The following is a 21,493-nucleotide window of genomic DNA, read 5'->3' as shown; positions in this document are numbered from 1 at the left end:
GAGCTAAAAACAACAGAACAGTTTTTGCAAGGTGACCATTATCTCATTGCACCTAAATGTAAACCTTGAACAATTACCAAAAGATTAGTTTAAAAACTCAATTTTATTACCCCATCCCCCAATCTCCTTGCACTAATAAGTGGAGAGCAAGCAACAGAAAGTTCTTGCTATGTAATTTCAGTTTAATGTGTGCCTTCCCATCCCAGATAGTGCAAAGAAATGCAAACTACATCTCACATTGAGATCTCAATAGTATTTCAATTTAATCATTCCATGGGAATATTTCAGAAAGCTTGATAACATCTTATTGTTGGAGAACCTCGTCTGTGCTTTCAGCTTAGTAAACACAGGAATATCTATGCTACATAGGTATTCCTCAATGTACAACCACAATTGAGCCCAAAATTTCTGTTAAGTGAGTTTGCCCTATTTTATGACCTTTCTTACCACAGTTGTTAAGTGAATCACCACAGTTGATAAATTAGTAACCCAGTTATTAAATGAATCTGGCTTCCCCATTGACTTTGCTTGTCAGAAGGTCACCAAAGGGGTTCACTTGACCTTGGGACACAGCAACGGTCATAAACATGAACCAGTTGCCAAACATCTGAATTTTGATCCCATGATCTGCTGGGATGCTGCAAAGGTCGTAACTGTATTGTATTTATTTATTGTATTTATTAGTTTTGTATGCCGCCCACTCTCGGAAGACTCCGGGCGGCTTACAATAAAAAAGGGAGGGGGAACCTTGAAAAACAGTTGTAAGTCACTTTTTTCAATGCTGTTGTAACTTTCAACAAAATGAACGGTTGTAAGTTGAGGATTACCTATATTAATAAAACAGAACTCTGATTATTATTCTTAAAAGCATCCTAATTTTCAGTGTACCTTAATGCTCTGCTGGTCAATAAATTCTGAAGAACTCAAAGAAAATGTTCTGAACATTTCCAGAACTTTTCCTACAAAAGTGTTACACCATACATGCCATTTTTACAGATTCCTTAATTAACAGCACCGAACCTACTGGTGACACAGCAGCTAATTGAACGGCAACGAATGTACAGAAAAGGAAGAAATGCTCCCCAAATCTATAGTAATGTCTTATTAAGAGACAATTGTGATGGATTTTCACTATAACATGGAAATTGCATAATTGCACAGTCTATTCTATATCATTTGCAGTGTTCTTCCCCACTTCATAGTCATCACACAGTGTTCTCAGATGATTGCAGCTATTGAACAAAAGTGTCTCTGGGCTGGAGACAAAGGAAGGAATCGACACATTACAATGGAGCTTCATCAGAAGCTTAGGACTTTTCACATGACTGAATGCTTCCTTTTCTCAAGGTTTTGTGAACCTCTTCCAACAACCCTTCCCAGCCTTCATTTATACAAAGCTTTTGGAATATTCTTCAGTTCCTTCAGGAGAAATAAAAAAGGCAGATAGAAAAAAAGGGGGGGGCAGAGAGAGAGACGGGGGGGCAAGAAATGTGCGTCTGGGCTGAACTTTTCAGATGATAAAACACAAAGGTACAGCTTTATTACAATATGGGAAAACTGTAGTGTAAAGGACAAGATGCAGAGCCTGTTTGATGGTATAAGGGAACTAAAGCACATGGTTATTTTAGAAGACATTAGATAAGGGAGGCTTTGCTATTAAATTGGGAAAAGGTTAAAAGATTATACTACTTAAAAACTCCAGTCTGGATATCAACGATTGAAGCATTTTCATACCCAATAATATATAAAAAGGAACAAACAGTTAGATATGTTGAAATACTGAATGCAGAGGGTGAACTCAAATCTATTCTAGAGTTGAAACAAGGAATAGAAATGAATTGGTATTCATATGTACAGAGATACACTCTAGATATAATGAAGATAGAAAATCAAAAGGTCTTTACAACAAAATGACTGAGTTAGATAAAATTTTAACAGGTACTGATGAAAAAAGCAATTAAAAAACTATATGGATATTTATTAGAGGTTAAATTGCAAGAGGAACAAGTTAAAGAAATCATGATAGCTTGGGGGAAAAACTTTGGGCATGGGATTGATTTAGAGAAATGGCAGAAATTGTGGTCTCAAAATTATAAAATGACAATGTCAACTGCATATAGAGAAAATTTGTATAAGAAGTTTTACAGGTGGCATCTACCCCCAACGAGAATTGCAAGAATGTCCAAGAATAAATCAGAAAAGTGCTGGAAATGTCATCAGACACCAGGCTCATATTACCATATGTGGTGGACTTATATTAAAGCCAAAAGATACTGGACTAAAATTCACATGTAGTTGGAGAAAATGATACACAAACACATAGATCTTAAAACAGAGATTTTTTTACTGGGAATCATACCAGAAATCTATAACAAAGACTTAAAATATTTGATTGTTAACGTTTTAACAGCAGCTAGAATCGTATTTGCAAAAAACTGGAAAAATGAAACAACACCAAAACAGGAAGAAGTTATTCAAAAAATAATGGAGTGTGCTGAAATGAACAAATTGACATTTGAAATTACAGAACAAGACGACGAGCAATTTTATAAGATATGGGATTTGTTTTATCAGTGGCTGGAAAAGAAATCTGGAAATGAAAAATGTTTTACTTATGTTTTAATTGAAGGAGATAAGTGATAATACAATTATGTTGTTCAATAGATTAATAATGATACAATGAAAGACTGATATATATATATATAGGCTTGGGCATACCAGGGGTTGTGACTTTAAGTATATACCTCCCACCCTGGCTGGCTGATAAAGGAGTCGTTCTCTGTAGCTCAAATGGTTAACTCCCTGCCTGGGAGGCAATAGAGCACAGGTTCGATTCCCAAACTTGGGTATGGCTAGCTGATGAGAGCTAAATAGCTTGAAATAGATCTATACTAGTCTCCCTTTATTTATTTATCAGCATAAATATAATATATATATATATGAATATATATATATATGAATTGAATAATTTAGGTTTTTTTTTGTTTTAAAATGAAGGATAAGGATAATAATGAATCTCTGTACATTTGAGAGAGGATTAGTGATATAATGTATAACCCTAAGTGTATATTATAAAGATATCCCATTGTTGATAAATAATTTTAATAAGGAAGTAATCAAAAAATGGTATATATATGAAGTGAGTATTTAGAATACCTTGTTGAAAAATGAAGGAATAACATTTTTATTTGAATGTATGATGTACAAGGACAATAATGAACATAAGCATACTCGATGGATGATTGGTGGGATTATACATAATTGAAAATAGTCATATATAAACATAAAACAGTTGGTAAATTCTTTTATACTGCAAAAATATTCAGAATGAGATAAATGATTAAAGGTATACTGTTATTAAACAGACAATCAAGAATGTAAGGGAATTAGGTTTATTGAAAAGAAAGAAATATTAATCGTAATTGAATATATGTTGTACAATGAAAGTGAGGTATCTAGTTATATTAGACGGAAAATCTGTGATTGTATATGTAATTGAGAATATGGATGCAAAAACACTTGTAATCAAACGACATGCTGTATGTAATGGATGAGAATTTTTTATGTTGTTTTTTATGTTTAAAAATAAAAAAAAAAAGCAAAAAAAAAAAAGATGCAGAGCCTGGAGAATCTGTTTAGACTTCCTGCACTGGCATGAAATGGCTGCTTTTCTTCCTAGTGCCAACTCCAGGGCTTCATGTTGACATTACACATCCTCTGCCTTTAGAACCACCCCCATGTTACTGCTTGCCCAACAGAATTATCTCCTGTGTCACAGCAGTGGTAATAGATCTGCTGACTCTGCAAATCCGAAAGGCACTATTTCAAAACTCTAACATAAGCAGCCACTGAGGACATTTTTCAGAAACACTGAGTTAATCTGTGGGGCACTCTCAGCAAGACATTACCTGCCCTAACCTTCTGTTAGCCAGATGGTCTTTTCCCCCCCAAAACCCTATTAAAAATTCACGTCATTAAAACAATCTCTTTTTTTTAAAAAAACCAAGCATAGAGTACATCAAAACTATAGTCTTAACGTAGTAGTATCTGCGTGCGACAGTGCACCTGGTCTATCTCCAACTGGACTGCTGAGAAGAACATGACCTCAAAGAATAACTAGAAGCTGTAATTCACACTAGCAGGGAAGAAAAACACACACAGAGAGACACAAATGAAGTGCCAGATTGAGCACCCTGACAAGGTAAACCACATATATTTTGAACAACTGCATATTTCTCTTTTTAAAAGGCTTTGGAAACACTTCTCCTTCATCTAATATCCAGTATTTTAATTGCAAACCCAGACTACCTTTGCAGTCAGTAGTCTTTAAAACCAAAAGTACATGTTTACAAAAGCTCTTTGTAATATTCCCTTGCTACCCAAGTGATCAATCTAAACAAGGGTGATGAAAGAAAAGAATATGGTTGAGTGTGAATGGAATGAGGGAAAAGGTTCTGCCCTCATAACTTTGGCTGCTACAATATGTACCAATTCTCATCAACTGTTTCAAATTTAACCAAATGCTCAATTGTTCTGTGCTGAGTATCAAAAGTAATTTATCTTAATCGAAAGAAAACTATCAAATGTGAATCTTCAAGTGATCACAATTTAACTAATAAAATTTATGTAAATAACTAAAAATCATACTCTTGCACTTTAGTTTTAAATTCTGACTAAATGGAAAGGAACAAGTCATGAGAAAATCATATAGTTTAATCTCTCCTATTGCTAACCATGCTAAATCCTGCTATACTCTAGGACTAAATTTTTAGTGTGTGTGTGGGGGGGAAATCTTTTAAAAAGCACAACATAGTTTTCTGTTAAGGGAAAAAGGAAGCAAGTTCATCAAAAGAAACACACAGAAACCCGTAATAATAACAATAACAAAAGGTCATACCGTTTGGATTCACAACTATACTACCCCAATATATAAAAACATCTTAGCTTCTTCGAAATAATTCAATGTGTATGAAGGCCAACACCAGCTAAAGAACTGGCAGCTGTGACTTCACATTGTAGTGAACAGATAATAACAACATCTGCTTATCCCAGATCCTCGTGAAGGCTTTGAGAGGTGGATAAAAATGCCAAATCAAGTCTAAACATCTAGCTGACTGTGTGACCAATCATAATATAATGGGAAATCAGAAATCGAAATTCAGCCAGCAAGAAACATTTCAAGAATTTCAATAGCAATGGAATTTGCCCTAGGGAAATGTGCCAGATCCCAAATTAATTTTAAATTTAATTTGCTCAAAATAAATGGTGTGAAAGAAAAAGATTGCCTCTGTTAGGTCAGAACTTACATATGTTACATTTACTATATTCAGAAAAGATATGTTTTCCCCATAGTAACACATCATTCCCAACCAGGACAACTATGGCAATTAGGATGCTGCAATGTGCTTTTTGAACCCCTGGGCTAGAAATACTAGTATAGATCGTTTTCTTCTTTTTTGGTTCTTGCAAGGTAGCAAGAGTTCTCAGAGCAGATTTCCAGAGCCATGGAATATTGTTTTAACATATGAAAACTGCAGCAACAACATTATTGCATGCACACAACTGGAAAGAACTGGCAATACCTACAATGGAGAAATATTTGGTGAAGAAGACAAAACTCGTCAAAATGGTTTGTTTTGTTAGAAAAGAGACAGTATGCACATTTATGGATGACTGAAAATCTCTTATGGACTTTTTGCATTAAAAAGTAAAAAATTATGGTTTATAGTTTTGATGATTATACAAGAGACATTATAGAAAGAAGAGAGGCATGATGTAACTTTAGAGAGAAAGTTTAAAATGTAATTTTATTTATAACTGCTGGGTAAATCAGGAGCCACATCTTTATAACTTTATCTTTTTTTCTTCTACTTTTTTCTTTCTGCCCTTTCAGCTTTTTCTTTTTTCTTCCTTTCTCTCTTTTCTTGTTCTACTTTAATATATATTAGTTCTTATTGTTAAAATTTAAAATAAAAAATATTTTTAAAATTGAAAATCTTATTTTTATTTAAAAATTATTATACACAAACACATACAGACATCTTTTATAAAGTAATATTACTTTATAAAGAATAATGTATATTGGTGAGATTAGCTAGGATGATGGTAAGAATAACCGTAGTACTAATAATAGTACCTATTATACTATTCCCTTTCAGAATAAGCAATATTATGTAAAGTGTAGAAAAGGTTAAAAAAAAACACCATATGAAAGGCATGATCAAAGGATATATAATGAAACTTAATTTACACCTAAACCATTTTATTTATCATATTTAGAGACTACCCATGTTTCTCATGGAATACCTTATCTCATCATGCTTATTTAACTTTGCAAACAATCTTTGCTTCCACCATGGCATTACTTGCATATGATGTTAAGTATACTTAGATACACACCCACAATCAAAATATTTTGAAGAAATTCTTATATATTTGTCTATAAATACCTAAACAATCCAGGATATCATATATGCTGGTCTTACTAACTTCTCAGTGTTGAACTATTTCTAAGCATTTTGTTTATTCTAATAGATCCTTTATCTTCTCTTATTATATTCAGAAATCAATTTTCAGCTCCATAATCACGCAACACATCCTGTACTTCAAGTCTACTCATTTTATCATGCATGTCTCTAAATCAACAAACACATAGTAAACTCTCTTTCTCCCATTCATGTATTTCTCAAAAATGATAATGATGAAAATAACTCTGAATTAACTTGATAATTTCACCAGAATCAATGCATTGCCCTTTCTACACTTCTTAACAAAATGCTAAGGCTGATAAACCAAAATAAAGTCTATAACATCCAGAATTAGAATTTAGCTTTGAAAAAACTAGCTGAAGATTATCTAATATCAAAACATGGCAATACTCCACAGATGCACTTACACACACACACAAAGTGGCAACGTTCGTCTGTATATGGTAACAGAACCTCCAAAGTGCCATTAGATAATCTGAAACTTCATCTACCAAACTGACATGATAAAAATAGCTTACCAACCCCTTGAAGTCTCAATAGACCATTTGATATAGCAGTATAGCATTAGCAAAACCAAGTAGACATCAACTCTTTAAATAAACAACTCTACAGTGAAGACCAGGAGTCTGTCACACCCTACATCACCATAGATGAAATGACTTGAGAACCACCTGAAGGAACATACAGGAGGCTATTTTAGACTAAGAGCAGCATGTAAGTTATGCATTGGCCAACATCATCTGCTTTCATAATATGCATTACAGTTTAACAGAACAGTAGAGTAATCATGATTTTAATATTTTAGCCGCCAGCTTATAAGAAGAAAATATACCAAACATCAACTTGATGAAAATATTGGTGCTACTGAAATATCCAGTAACCAAGCTTTCTATTCTATTCTAAAAAATTCCCTTTCTCCTAACAGTTGGGGATCACAAATTGAAATGGTAGACCAAAAGTAATCTCTTTTCTATGTAAACTTTCTTATTTTTTTAAGAATCACAATAACATATAATATAAAACTAGTAACAAATTAAATGAAAGAATTAAGAAACAATTAAGTTTAATTTCCTCATATTCAAACTTATCTTTGCCAGAAATTTCATAGCATTTGGTGTTCTCTATGGTATGGATTTTCACTTTAGACCATTCACTGTCATGATCTACAAGTCATGAACAACATATTATCTCCTCCATCTCATTCCTTTGTATCAAATGCAGAAATAATTTTAGTCAAAACTATTTTATAAAATATTTAAGAAAAAAACCAAACACATACAATACAACCCCCCACCAATAAAACTAAATACAAATTAGTAATAAATGAGGATATAGCATGAAAAAGAGAAACTACATACTATACAATCAATTCCTTACCCCACTGCCTTTCAAATAATATTGATCTTGTACATCTCCATAATCACTCAACCAGCATAACCACATTGCCATCTCAACTTGAGGAAGTCAGCTATGAAAAGGCAATAAAATGTAGTCTTACATTATCTGATGTTGTTAACTGGACTTCAGTTGTTTCACCAAAAGTAAATGTAAAATATAGATGTGGCCTGAAGGCCATGAACTATTAGTTACTGAGAAAGCAAGGGCAAGCCATTTCTGAAAATGTTGCCAAAAAAACGTCAAGGACTACTACAGGCAATCACCAGAAATCAGCACTGACTCAAAGACATCAAATTAAGAGTTTCTAAATAAATCTGATGATGTTCTTATGCCTGCATTCTAAAACAAGACAACACTGCTTCCAGGAAGACTCGGGGCACTTTCCTTCCCATTTCAGAGCATGTGCTGTATTTTCAGAATTACAGCTCACTTAAAAATCTTTGCATAAATTGCAAAGGCTCCTTGAAAAGTAATCACATCATCCCTTTAGAGGCAGCTCGTCAGTGACATCATCAATGCCCCTTAGAGAAAGGGGAGGTTGCTCATTTTCGCTCATATTTTAAGATGTACAAACAAAGGCCTTGCCAAATATGGTCAATGTGATCGATTCGATAGATAATTTGGTTTAAAGGATTTCAGAGGGAAATCTGGAAGACAAGATGTGTGAAAAACTTTTTTTAACAAATTAGAAAACAACTACAAAACCGGAAAATGATTACAAGATAGAAATACAAAATAGACTGTAGCAAATAAATAATAGAAAATAAATGTTTAAGATTCAAATGTAATAAAAGTTGTTACACATAGAATATATAGAATGTTATATATAGAATGAAAAAAAAGATGTATGAAATATAAATGCACATATATATAAAGTTATAGCTATACAAGACTTATATATACTGATAAAAGAATCATAACAGATATATAAAAGAAGTGTAATGTGTTGCAAAGATGTGAAGTTTGCATAAACAAAATAAATAATTTTTTTTAAAGCTTTTGTCTGTTACTTCCATTTCTGTTGTATGGGTAGAGCAGTTTCACCTACAGTATATGATTAATGGACTTTCCAATTACACAGTGAACCAATGTTTTCAATAAAACACGTTAATTTTCAAGCGGTGAAATATTTTATTTTCTGGCCTACTACTGCATCTAAACCTCCAAATTCGCACTTGAGGTTAGACTGCCTTTTCATGACTATTAGGAACTATTGGCTAATATCCGTCCCTGAACAGTATGATTTGGCTGATCTTGGACATAAAATGGGTAAAAGATCATCAGTGTCTCTAGCCAAGTGGATCTGGCAACAAGCCATTTTGGAAAAGCGGAACACAAAGAGTGTTTGAAAAGACCTCTAGGAAAAAGTAGTTGCTTACCAGTTGTGTAAGAGCTCAAAATCTTGATGTTCCCAAGTGGCATACCTATCTTGGCCACAATCTCTAGATACAACACAGAACAACATTTTTGTAGGCACTCTTTTCCTATTAATACCACAACTATAATTATGACTTCACAGGAGAAGTTATACACTCACATTACAGCTTCTTCCACAATCACAAACTCTAGATCTTAGTTCACAGCTTAAATCTCCTAACTCTTTACCAACAAGACAGCTTATTTTTCTGTTCAACTGCCAACAGCTGTCAAAAATATCATGGAACCAGACAGTGTCCACATATGACATTTCCAATTTTAGTAACAAATGGTCTTCTCATTTGAAGTCTACTGATTCTACTTCTGCAGAATCTTTCATAAAAGTCTACCTTCTTTTATAGTCCATGATTAATTACCCAGTCCCTCTTTCTCCAACATAGATAGCTTTGTTACCAGAGATTTTCCACTACATATTGCTTATGGAATGTTTTAACCTACTTTGTGCTTGCTTAACAGCTCTGCCTGCCTTCTGCTTCAGTGTCTCCTGTTTCCGTTTCCTGATCATTGCATCTTTGAAAGCCAACCCTATAAGCTGACATTCCAGTTTTTAGGTTCCTTCTAATACTTTCCATTAATAATAGTCATGCAGTGGGTTTAAACATCACCTATCTTCATTTTCAAGACAGTTTAGATGCTTCGGGTATCAGATGGCTTTACAGGATGTCAGTCTCACAAGATTGTTATGTCACAGGTAATTCCTTTCCCTTGATAATTACTAAGTAATTAACTGTAATATAAAGTGGTAAAGAGAGAAAAGGAGGCAGCAAGATGGGAAATACACAGCAAGCTCTTCCTTCCATTGAGCATTTAAATAAAAACTTTACAGAGCAACCTACTGTGTTTCCCTGAAAATAAGACAGGGTCTTATTTTCTTTTGACCTCTGAAATAAGTGCTTGGCCTTATTTTTGTGGAGGTCTTACTATTTTTGAGGTGCAGGAGGCGGTGAGCATGGTCACCTCATGGCGGCTGCTGTGTTGCAATATTTTCTGGGATGGCTTATTTTAGCACATGCATTCAAAAGTCCAACTGGACTTATTATCCAGGGAGGTCTTATTTTGGGGAAAACAGGGTAGTACTGAGAAATATTGAGGAACTAAAGAGTTTTATGGATAAAGCTGATCCAGTCCACTTTCACATTTTTATGACAGTATGAGACATTTGTATCCTTGAAGCCTTATGGAGCAGATTGCCTTAATTTCCTATCTACCAATTTTATTTTATTTTTTAAAAGGATATTAATGCTGAACTACATGGCAAACCCACAGTAAGAATTTTTAATGTATGCAAATCACTCTGAATGCGTTAAAGGAAAATATTAAGTCATGAACATGACGGTATTGATTTTACACTACTTACAAAACCTTTATAGCTTATGATTATGATTTCGGGAGTAATTTCCCATATACTCATTACTAGCAAAGTTTCAAAGAATTGACTTTAACTAATTCACAAGTTTTGTCTCCGATGAATTCTTCTTCAGTAGCAAAGTATTTCATTCTCCTAATCAAAAACATTGTTTTGTTCCTTTACTAATCACTTGCACGTTCCCTCACAAAACAATGGAACTTCTTAGAACATTTACAACTTCTGGCAAAGGTTCTTCTCTTCTTGGAGCACGAAAGCCACCAGGTCACCTCATAAAAATTTCTCCTCCACTTCAGTGTATATGTTTGGTTTACCCCCCTTCTATCACACAAGGCTCCAAGCTGTGTATTAAAAAACAATGTTTATCTGACTTGCCACAAAAACATACAGAAACCAGTGGAAACAATTACTTGCTCTTTGCTACAGAACTCTTGATGAGATTCAGCCAAGCAAACGGGAGCATTTCCCCAAACACTTAACATGAACTGAATGCCATAGCAGACGACAGTGAACAAATAAAGTGGCACCTAGTTTTTGCTTTATAGATGGAGAGATTCAACTGCTGACACCATGGCTACCCAGACCTACACGTGGACACCAGTGGGTTAATATTTCAAAATTTATTATGACAGGGTCCATAAATTTTTTAAAAAATCCAGCTAGGAGCCTTTTCTTTGCACAAAATATAACAGTTAATTGAACAGTGATCTGTTACTCACATCATCATTGCTATAGGATATCATCCCATATAAATAATGCCAATTATAGATATTCTTGAATATTATTTCAAACCTATTTTCATCTTTAAAAGCTTAAAGATCATATAAAGATATGAAAAAACCCAATATTCTTCAATCTTCAATTATATTTAGCTCAACATAATAGTCCAAATCAATCCTGATTATGTCCTATTAAAATTAAAGTTTCAGAAGTATGTATTATCAGGTATATGTCATAGTTCCAGTCCAATAAAATATTGGACTGTTCTTATACAGGTAGTCCTCAATTTACAACCATTTTTTTAGCGGCCAAACTTTAAAATAGAACTGAAAAGTGGCCTTACGACCAGTCCTTGCACTTACAACATCTCAGCATTCATGCAGTCACATGAATAAAATTCAGGCCCTTGATAAACTGATATGGCTTTATGATGGTTGTAGCATCTTGGGTCATGTGATCACCATCTGAGACTTCCCCAGCCGGCTTCCGACAAACAAAGTGAACGGGGTAAGCCAAATTCATCTAATGACTGCATGATTCATTTAACAACTGATTTGTTTAATGAACATGGCAAAAAAAGCCTTGAACTTGGGTCTGACTGAATTAACAACCATCTCACTTAGCAACAAAAGTTGTAGTCCAATTGTAAGTCAAGGACTACCTGTTAGCTGTGCTTATGGAATGAGCCCAACTTTTGTTGATTTGGAATAGGGATCAAAATCCCATCTGGAGGGAGGAGTATAATTTCAATATAGCTAGAATAAATTTCTGGGGTAGCTAAATCAACAGACTAAGCAATGAAGGAGAATCAGTTAGTTGGCTACTTTTTGAATAGAAAAGAATGTTTTTAAACTTTCCTGGCTTAAGAAACTTTTAAGTGTTATGAAATTATAACAGATCCTCTTGTTATAAAGTAGCATATAAATCAAACCAGCTTATTCTAAATCAAACTTCTAAAGACAACCTGTCCCTTTTCATAGTGCTTACAGAATAGCCTTTCGTAAGTTAAGGAAACAACAACATCTCATGTTAGTTAGGGCTGTAAGGGCCACATGTGGTCCAGTAGTGGTTCCTACCAGTTCAGCCAAACCTATAGTTGTTTGGCAGCCTGGGTTGCTGGAACCAGCAGCGACCCAGGCCTGCCACACTCCCGAACTGGTTCTTCAGGCGCCGCCATAGGCATCACAACCTTGTTTTTTGCTTCTGCACAGAACAATTTTTATTACACTATGCATGCGTGCATGCACGCAGTGCGCTCACAAGCAAACCGGCAGTAGTGCCTGCCAGAATCCACTCCTGATGTGGTCCATCTGGGCTTGCTAGCTAGTAAACATTTATAGGCCAAACAATAAGAGACCACAGGTCAGATACTCCATTTCCTAGGAGAAACCTCAGGGAGATGGTGCTTTGAAAACTTTCTGATGTTTCCTCGAAAGAAAAATCCTTTGGTGAACAAGAATAAATCTATGCTTTCCAGTAAATTAATGCTGGAATCATTTGTCTCTATTGGCCAGGGAACAACATATATCAATTATAATAAGAAAAGTACTGGGCATAATTTCCACTCCAAAATAAATATGTGCAGGTACACCTTTTCATGCTCGACTTAGATCATAAAGAATGTTGAAGAGTTTTTGTTGTTCAAAAGCATACTTGCTATGATCTAAATTATAACATAGCTCCCCTATTTTCTAACTCCTTATGTTTGGAAGTGAAGACGGTAGCGTAAAAATGATTCAGAGATCATTTTGAGAAACGAAGGAAAGAAATCATTCAAATGCACCTCTGAAATTGTGTTCTTTCAAGCAACACGACTGTCAACGTTGTGATAATTACTTTCTGTCTCCCTTTCTCCTCCTCCTCTCAGAATTGGCATACAAACTATGCTATTTTAACTTCTTTCCTGTTCTCCCAGTTCTTCTGGAACATTTTATTTTCAACAGTAAACTCATCTGGAATATTGCCATGGTGAGGTTCATCCATTGCAATGTTAACTGTGACTTTCCCAACAGCAGATATCACCTTTACATTTTTCAGTGTCCCAAACAGCTTGCTTTTTTTTTAAACAAACTGCACGGTTTTAATTCTAACTTTTCCACAACGACTAAAAGTTCACTTCTAGGACATAAGAAGATATTTTTAAATCTTTCTAAAAAGCAAAAGACCTATAAGACCAGGATAAACAATCACAACAAAGTAGAACATGATTTCATAAAACTTGCTAATTTTTAGAGAAAGGGCCACTTTCGTAACTCATATCACAGCATCAAGAAATTCATTAGCACTCTCATATACAAAAACCACAGCTTCAAGGCCACATTTCCAAAAACATCCAAAACATATGGTTTGAAAAGCCACCTCAAGTTATTTATAGCAGCAGATCATCTAAAGTTGTTGCAATCTTTTGCTATAGATAGTATTTGTGCATGTTCTATGTTCTACTTCTTAAATACATATGTTTTCCAAGCAATTCATTGTAATATATTTCTAGATTTATATTACAGTCTAAATCTTCCAAGTGCAATTGCTGCCATCCCTTGCAATTAAGAATTTCTTAATTGCTCTCTCATTTCAGGAGCTTCGGGATTTACCACAGCTTTGACAAAGGCCCAAACAGATGAGAAATTGCTATTCTTTTTCACGCAAGTGGCTGAAATACATCTTGAAAAAGTAAACCATCATAACTAGTATGTCCATTAAGTGGTGAAGCAAGGACCTATCCATCTAATATGTACACACTAACCTTATCCTGCTAGTATGTCCACAGTGACATTATCCCAAGGCTGCTACTAGAGTGCACCAGGATTCCTTAATGTATCTTCTATTAATCTAACAGGTTATACAAGATCCCCAAAACTGTAATCCTGAATTAGGGAACCTGCAACTTTCTAAATAGTACTGAATACAACTTTGCAGCATTGTAGCATTGGCCATGGTGGAACTAGTCATTGAGAAACTCTTCTGAAAGTGGATTTACTAACAGCAGTACCTCCCACCAAATTCAAGTATAGCAATAGCGATATCATTTATATATATATACCACTTCACAGTACTTTATAGCCCTCTCTAAGCAGTTTACAGAGTCAGCATCTTTCCCCCAACAATCCCGGTCCTCATTTTACCGACCATGGAAGGTTGGAAGGCTGAGTCAATCTTGAGCTTGTCAGGATTGAACTGCGGGAGTGAACAATGTGGTAGCCTGCAGTATTGCATTCTAACCACTGCGCCATCATGGCTCAATAGCAGCAAATGCAAATTTTTTAACGAAAATATAAGTCGATGTTGTTATGGATAGAAGGCTGAGTCAACCTTGAGCCAGTGGAATTGAATTTCTGGCAGTTGACAGAAATAACCACTGCACCACCACAGAAGGATACCATGGAAATTGATTGATTTTTCTGTCTCGTTAGATGCAAAAGTGGAATACTTTTTCATCTTTAATATAAAGATCAGCAGCGGTGCCACTGATAGTAGAAGTTGGAAAATACTTTTCTGCAATTCAGTTTTATGATAGAAATGAACACTATCACATCTGAGTAGTAGCACAGTCTGATTCAGGAAAAAGGTAGCCTTCAAATCAAAAGGGATTATTGCAACTGTTGAAATATTTCCCAGAAATAGACTGAAAATCTAACTAATTAACACATTTTTCAAAATCTTCAAAATTAACATAACAAAGGAGGACTTTCCTAACATATCAGTGCAAAATGATCTTTCCTAATAGCTTATACAAGGGGTTATCCAGATGTGTTGGAATTCAAAACTTACATTTTCTAGGGAAGGCTGTTCTACATATTCTTACTTTGCAGTATGAATTTTCAACTCTTAGTTAAAATGTACATAAACAGACCTTCCACTCACTTCCTCCAAGTTTGATCAAATCAATCAATCAATATAAAAAAATCATACTGTGCTGTCAAGTTTGACTGATGGTGCCGGTTGGTCAAAAAGGCAAAAAATTAAGATCTGCATCCTACACTTTAGAAATTTAACTCACATTATCCCAAAAGAAAACTGTTATCCAAGTTGCTAAGAATGAAATTAATGCTTTTTTGAAAAGCATCCATAAACATACTACTGTAGAATGTAGAAATTTATGTCAATCAGTACTGCACTTCTTAAAGAATGTGAATGCTTTGGATCTCACAAATCTACATTATTTATCTATTTATTTATTGCTTTCCGTGTAAGCTTCCTTCCTATCCCGAAAATATATTTGCAACGTTAAAGGACAGATTTTGTTTTAAGTAACAGCGGAGATGAATGTTCCCACAAGAAGTTATGGTATTTTTTCTCCTACCAATTTTCAAAGTGTGCAGAACTCTATCCTTTTTTTCTCAATTAAGAATATCTATTCCACTCTCCCACTAAGAATATGTTTCACAAAATATTTTTGTGTCCTGTCAGCCTTAGCTAAAATTTTAAACTTGGATCACTATTATTCAATTATGCCATTCTCGTAGATAAATGTATATTGATGGTTTGCAAATAAGTGCTACAAAGGAATAACTGAATATATATATTCAAGTGAATCTAATGAATTTTTACCATTAGCGGTCACCATACGATTCCATCCCTTCAACTACCAAAATTAACTTATTTTTCTATATTGCAATGTCAAATGTGAAGGTAATGCAACATACTTTAATAAATTAAGGTAAGAGTTAAGGTAAGGTAATTAAAATAATTCCAATTGGGGAGAAAATTATAAATTTTTATTATAATTGTTTTAATAATGCAGGGAGGCTATTGTAAAGAATTGAAATTAGGGAGCATTTCTGTTAATTTTTAAAGAATTCATCAGATCATTATTTTTTTATTTCAAAAACTTGCAAAGGTCTGATTAAACAACAAATGTTTAACACCTCTTTAACTCAACATTAAGAGAAATTATCTTGACCCCAAATCTTTATTTTCACCATCTTTGCAATCATTTAGACCCAAATGCCTAAAATATGCAAGAATCCTTCTGCTTCTTGCTTATATGGGAGATTATCTGGACTCCATTTTAAAGGAATCATAAAAAAAACAGATACTATAGATGCAACCTCCTATACTATTGTATAGGAGGTTGCATCTTAAGTGGGAATTTGCCATATTTTATATTATTTGATCCAAGAACAAAAAGAAAGGGAATAGCAATCACGTATATTCTGAATGACCCTTTTTGCTGTCATTCCTCCTACTGTACTTCATTGTACTTAAAAAAAAAGAACTTCAAGAATCTACATTTTATCTATGCTGAGATTTACTCATTATTCATATATCAAATTCCTCATTATAGAGTTTTTTGCTGTAGAATAACACTCTATAATAATAAAACATTCTATAATAGCATATTATTAAGGAATAACATCTCCACTTTTTCAGAGGACCAAAAAGTTGACATATCTGTTTTTGTTAGTTCAGTTTTGAGGCCATCCAACTCCACAGCTACTCTGAGTCACCACAATAAAAAAACCAGAAAGAAAATAATGTATGATAAAGAAAAAGAATACAACTGCCTGGAGGACAAAACCAAAAATCAAAGGACTCAATCACCAAATAGCCTAAGGCCAAAATTAGAAGAAAGAGATAAATTCCAAAATATATGAATGTGTGCTTGTATTTTCATCTAGGTGACTGTCTTTAACATGGAAATGGATAAAACATCCCAATCACATGGCATCAAAGGAAAGAAACCCACACTCAGTTTAAGTCAAGAGTGAAGAGCTCTTAAATACTTCACAGTTTCCTAATAGAAATACAATTGGAATATTCGCTTGTGCAAGCAAAGAAAACTGCTAAATTCCTGTTAGAAGTTGTCTTGTAGTTTTAATGGGAAGAAACTTGAGGCTCTCTCTTTCCTCTTTTTAAAGAACACCCATCATTGACTACAAATGGTATTTCATTTAAAATCTATCGTGCAAATGACCTTTACATTTTTATAGCAATTTTCTTAAATGTCTACAAAGGATCCCTTTAAGTGATGTCTGATCTATCTGTACCTTAACGTGAGATAAAAAGTATATGTAATTTTGTGTAATATTAAAAGGGTACATTTCCTTCTAAGTAGAAGCTAAGTATGAAAAAATCCATCACAGAAAGAAAGAAAAAACAGGACTTAATCTTTTTAAATATATTAAGGACAGTTATATCAATTGGCACAGATTCACCCGTGTATCTGTTTTGACTTGACACAGTATGTGAACCCAAATACTATAAGTGTTTCAATAAACTATGATTAAAATAAATGATGGTATCAACTATGGTGCCCCCTAGCCTAGGTGTAAATTCAAGGACATCCACAGAACGGGCCCTCCCAAAGACACATCATATCATAGCTTAAAGCTTAAGCATTAAGTTCAGATAACACTGTTCTTTGTTTCAAGGATGGCTCTATGAACATGAATCTCATAAGCTTGGGAAGAAAACAGAAACAAAAGTTATGTATTTATAATCAAGAGTTGTACAAGAGTTTTTAGAATATTGTTTTGTTAGTTTACTAGCTACAATTATACTGACAAGGTGAATGAGGCATTATTTTTTCATGACTTCCAGCTATCAGTGGCATCCACAAAAATCTATCTGACAGCATTACTTGCTTTGGTTTTCCAGTTTTACTGCTCATTATGGAAACCCACATTCCTTTAAACATGTCAAATATTTTGGCTAACTTATTTTCAGTAGTTTACTGTTGAAATTTTATTGATTTTTGAAAGATATTTAACTTCATAAGGAAATTCTCATGGTCATTAGTTCTAGAGGATTTAAAATGTAATGTTAAATATACAGCTACATATTTTTCTTACACACAGTAGTGCAAATAAACTTTGATACATATATGGAGGGTGAGAACTTCGTGTTTTGCTTCATGCTTTGCCTGAACTGCCATACTGGACAAAAAAAAACTTGGCAACCCATAATTACTTATTAACTGAGTTCATAATCTAAATTAAAGACATTTTAAATGATGTAGATATGAATGCAAAAATAATAATAATCCGAGATCTACACAACTCAGTGGGATTTAATCCTGGATACAGATTTACTGAAAGAAATATTTAAATATATTCAGATATGATTGGTTCATAATGGAAATTCACATAAAATGTCACCATTTATAAGAGTCAGAACTGAGGGTTTGCTCTTTATCACAAATGAACCCATAAGGTGCCTCATGGAATTTCAGGAGAACAAATAGCCTATTTAGATTTTTTTTAAAAACAGCAACAATGCCAAGAGTAGCTGTAATAAGATATACAGGCCTAAATTACAATGGTTCCAGAAGACAGCCTACTATCATGGTTCCCAAATCAGAATGATCACTGCAAGACTACCTTGAGGTTTGACTGACATTGATTCTCATGTCATACTGAATACTGCCAGCCTCATCAGATACACTAAACTATCCCTTTTCTTTAAAAAAAATCCAAACATGTCTTTGATCACCTGAATCACATTCACTTTAATGCCATGAAGTTCAGCCAAAAAAGAAAGGAAGGAAGGAAGAATAAAAAGCCTTAGATTCAAAATGAAACTATAAGAGACAGGGTAGAAAACATGTCCTTTTAGAAGATTTCTTTCTTTCTTTCTTTCTTTCTTTCTTTCTCCCTCCATCTCTTTCTCTGACTGTCTCTGGAGATTCTATGAAAAAAAATCTATGAAACTTCCTCAAATCATCCATTTCTTGGAGGCAGAAAGAGAAGAGACATCAAAAAACGTTGCTCGCTGAAGGAAAAATCTTGTCATAGCCAGGCTTTGCCAACAAACCTTCAGAGAAAAAAAATGGAGAAACATCCATAATTGCATGAGCACTTCCCATCTCAGCTTTGTCTGGTGGTTAAAAGCCTGTCCTTGCTCTCCCTCTCCTCCATTTTCTGGTGGAGCTAGAGAACATGACATGGCTTACCTGACTCAGATCACAGCCCTCTGTCCAACTATTCATTTCCTCTTAGGCATGCAAGTAGCTTCATGAGACAAACAGCCATGCATACAAAGCAACAGCAGAAAGCAACTCCATATCTCACCACCTTCCTCCCTCCCCTTTACCAGAAGGTCCTTCTAAAACCAAGAAGAGAAAACTTTCTCCAGGGTACAAAAAGATCTCAAGGATCTCCAAGATGAGATTCCTCCCACCCCCACCCCCACCCCACCCACACCTTAGCTCCCCTCCCCCAGAAACTACCAAGCTTAAGAAAGAAAGGAGGTCTTTGCAAGAAAGGGGGGGGAAGAGAGGAGAAAGACTGTGTATGTGTTTGTGTGCGCGCGCGGGGGGGGGGGGAAGAGAAGTAGCTTTGTATTTTGGAATCTGGACTGGAACCAATGCAGACAGCTTGCAAATGGAGGACAAGGAGATAAAGAAAGAAAGGGGGGGAATGAAGGAGATGGGGAGGGGGGGGGAGCTCAGCTGCTTCTCCTTCCCTAGAAAGCCATAGACACCACGGAACTGAACAAAAAGTGAAGGTCTCTGTCCTGCCCCCCCACCTTTTCCCTTCTTTCTTCTCTCCCCTTCTGTCTCTCAAAGGAAAGAGCAGGACGTGTGTAATGGCTTCTCTCCAGCTTAACCGCTGTTCTCCTCCAATCATTTCAGAAACCGCAGCCAAAGGGAAGACCCCCACTATATCAACTTCAGGAAAGGCGGGCGCTCTCGTGTGTACACACATACACACGCATATTATATCTATCTATATGTATGTATGTATACACACACACACACACATATACTATTATCCACACCGGTAGTAGGAGGGGGGGGGGACCCAGTATACCTGTCTGGGAAAGAGGGACCAGATTTGCAAGGAGAGGTGGAGGAACACAGAGAGAGAAAGAGAAAGCAAAGAAAGAAAAAGAAAGAGGTCACCACATAGCTAGGTCGAGTCAGCTCAAAGCTCGGAGCTCTGTTTTTTTTTCTCCCCACCTCTCCCGCCTGTGATCCAATCACTTCCCCACATCCAACCCCCCAACTGCCCCCACACACTTCTGAGCTCCGCTCCTCTCACTTATCTCTCCCTCACCCCCCCCCCACCTTAATGCAAGAACAACAAAAAATTAATTAACTGCCATCCTCCTCCTCCCACCACCGGCTCTTCCACTACCACCTCCTCCTCCTCTCCTCCTCCCCCATTAAGAGACAAGAGACTTCTTCTAACAAAACCATCGTTTCCCACCACTACTTCGGGTCGCGCCCCCCTTCCCCCCCCGACACACATACACACACACACACACACACACATACACACCCTTTCTTCTGCTGCTGCTTCTTCTGGCTTGCCGGAATGAATGGATCAGGGGCTTTGAAAGGAGATCTATCTCCCTATCTTTTCCAAGGTGGTGGGACAGCCAAAAGAAGGCTTTTTCTTCCCCGTTCCCATAGCTTAGACTCGCGATGGGCTTCAAATGCAAGAACTTACAGTGGGAAGGTCCTGGCGCTGGCGTTGGTCGCTTTCCGCGGCTCTCCTTTCTCTCCTTCTCCTGCTTGCAATTGTTGTGGAAGTTGTTTTTGCTAGACTCATGTGCTTCTTGCCAGGTCTCAGCAATGGAGAATCGCCATCTTTTCCCCTGCTTTTTCCCCCCTCTCCCTCTCTCTTCTCTCTCTCTCTTTCCCTTACTGGTTTTCTGCAGCTGCAGATGACCTGAGATATCCGTCTCTCTCTCGCTCTCCCTCTCTCTCTCTCTCGCTCTCTCACTCAACCTTCTGTGTGTCTCTCTCTGAATAATGAGCAACCGGAGGGAGCGAGAGAAGGAGAGAGAGAAGACAATCTCCTTGCCTACCACACAAAACGCAAGAGCACCAGGGGGTGCAAGAAGGCTTTCTAACAACAACAACGTGGAGGGGGGAGAGAGAGAAAGAAGAGAGAGAGAGAGAAAAAGGGGGGGTGAAGGCAAGAGAATAAGAGGAGGGGGAAAGAAAGCTAGAGATGGTGATGGTGGAGGTGGTGGTGGAGGAGATGGTGATGAAGAAGATGAGAGACGAGAAAGATGGTTACAAACTTGAGTCCTCTTGGGATTTGATTTCTGAGGCACTCCCCAGCTTCCTGAGGTTGGGAGAGCTCAAAAAAAGCGACCTGGAGAGGTTTCCCAATTTTAAGCTGTTGCTTGTAAA

At 35.8% G+C, this 21,493-nt stretch overlaps 1 protein-coding gene across 9 annotated transcripts in view; it reads right to left on the bottom strand.

Annotated features, from left to right (window-relative positions):
- ZNF462 (zinc finger protein 462) overlaps positions 1-21,151 on the bottom strand; it is a 165,833-nt gene extending 144,682 nt beyond the window's left edge. For all 9 annotated transcript variants that reach the window (XM_032214533.1, XM_032214537.1, XM_032214541.1 and 6 more), the window contains exon 1: positions 20,802-21,151. The gene's annotated coding sequence lies outside the window, so the exon portion shown is untranslated. The remainder of the gene's footprint in view (positions 1-20,801) is intronic.
- Positions 21,152-21,493: the final 342 nt, after the last annotated feature.

Source organism: Thamnophis elegans, chromosome 3 (assembly GCF_009769535.1).
Source record: "Thamnophis elegans isolate rThaEle1 chromosome 3, rThaEle1.pri, whole genome shotgun sequence".
NCBI lineage: Eukaryota > Metazoa > Chordata > Lepidosauria > Squamata > Colubridae > Thamnophis > Thamnophis elegans.
The sequence above is the reverse complement of the archived record's forward strand: the minus strand, read 5'-3'. Positions and strand labels throughout refer to the sequence as shown.